General features: G+C 58.7%; 1 non-coding gene and 2 pseudogenes across 1 annotated transcript; all 3 read right to left on the reverse strand.

Moving 5' to 3' along the window:
- LOC146143182 (large subunit ribosomal RNA) overlaps positions 1 to 170 on the reverse strand; it is a 3,679-nt pseudogene extending 3,509 nt beyond the window's left edge.
- Positions 171 to 418: 248 nt separating this feature from the next.
- Positions 419 to 572, reverse strand: LOC146143183 (5.8S ribosomal RNA). Its single transcript, XR_014501014.1, has one exon. It is a non-coding gene; the product is annotated as a 5.8S ribosomal RNA (ribosomal RNA).
- A 255-nt stretch (positions 573 to 827) lies between these two features.
- LOC146143184 (small subunit ribosomal RNA) lies at positions 828 to 1,515 on the reverse strand (annotated as a pseudogene; the record flags this gene model as incomplete).
- Positions 1,516 to 1,599: the final 84 nt, after the last annotated feature.

A 1,599-nucleotide genomic window follows, 5' to 3' on the forward strand; every position in this document is an offset into this window, starting at 1 on the left:
CCGTGACGAATTCCGTACGCCACAATTCCGCGCACTCCAAAAGCGCGCGGATTCGGCGATGGGCACATCCCGCTTCACTCGCCGTTACTGAGGGAATCCTCGTTAGTTTCTTTTCCTCCGCTTAGTAATATGCTTAAATTCAGCGGGTAGCCTCGTCCGACCTCAGGCCGAAAGTAAGGACCGGGACTATTCTTCCCGTTCCGCGCTCGCCGTCGGCGCCGCGCGCCGCCGCGCACCTCGATTCCCGCCCTTGAGCCGCCAGCCGTTGGCCTCTTCGAGGTCGACTCGCCGCCGCCGCGCGGGATTCTGGTCGCGATCGTCGCGCATCGTGCCGTGCTGTCTTGAGCGGGACGGGCGCTCGCGCGTCCGACGCCGCAGCAGCCGCGCGGAGAAATCCCCGCGCGGAACGTTTGCAACGCGACCCTGAGGCGGGCGCGGCCCCGGGATTGACCCGAGGCCGCAATTTGCGTTCAGAACGTCGATGCTCAATGTGTCCTGCAATTCACACTAATTCACGCAGCTAGCTGCGTCCTTCATCGACTCACGAGCCGAGTGATCCACCGCCAAGAGCCATCCACGATTGTTTCGCTCGCACAGTGCCTCGCACTATAGGGTGACAAAATAGACCGCGCCGAGCGGTCGGCCAGGCCGACGCTTGAAGCCGGAGCGCGCGGCACCGCGGCACTCGACGCGCAAACATTACCGGGTGACCGAATCGCCGGCCGGCGCGCCGCTCCTCGCGGGTCGGGCGCCGGGTAGCAAAGACTTTTTCTCTCGCTTGTCCGAGTTTCGCGTTCGCCGAAGCGTTTGCGAGACCGTTAATGATCCTTCCGCAGGTTCACCTACGGAAACCTTGTTACGACTTTTACTTCCTCTAAATGATCAAGTTAGATCGTCTTCTCGGACGCCGGCTCGACCGTTGCCGGCCGCGCCAGGTCCAATCGGAGGACCTCACTAAACCATTCAATCGGTAGTAGCGACGGGCGGTGTGTACAAAGGGCAGGGACGTAATCAACGCGAGCTAATGACTCGCGCTTACTGGGAATTCCTCGTTCAAGGGAAATAATTGCAATTCCCTATCCCTAGCACGACCGGGGTTCAGCGGGTTACCCAGACCTGTCGGCCAAGGCGAGCACATGCTGATCCGGTCAGTGTAGCGCGCGTGCGGCCCCGAACATCTAAGGGCATCACAGACCTGTTATTGCTCAATCTCGTGTGGCTAAACGCCACTAGTCCCTCTAAGAAGTTAGACGCCGACCGATTGGGTCGCGTAACTAGTTAGCAAGCCAGAGTCTCGTTCGTTATCGGAATTAACCAGACAAATCGCTCCACCAACTAAGAACGGCCATGCACCACCACCCACAGAATCAAGAAAGAGCTCTCAATCTGTCAATCCTCACTGTGTCCGGGCCGGGTGAGATTTCCCGTGTTGAGTCAAATTAAGCCGCAGGCTCACTCCTGGTGGTGCCCTTCCGTCAATTCCTTTAAGTTTCAGCTTTGCAACCATACTTCCCCCGGAACCCAAAGACTTTGGTTTCCCGCAAGCTGCCGGAGAGGTCGTAAAACTAACGCCCCCGATCGCTAGTTGGCATCGTTTAT

Source organism: Ascidiella aspersa, chromosome 5 (assembly GCF_963924565.1).
Source record: "Ascidiella aspersa chromosome 5, kaAscAspe10.2, whole genome shotgun sequence".
NCBI lineage: Eukaryota > Metazoa > Chordata > Ascidiacea > Phlebobranchia > Ascidiidae > Ascidiella > Ascidiella aspersa.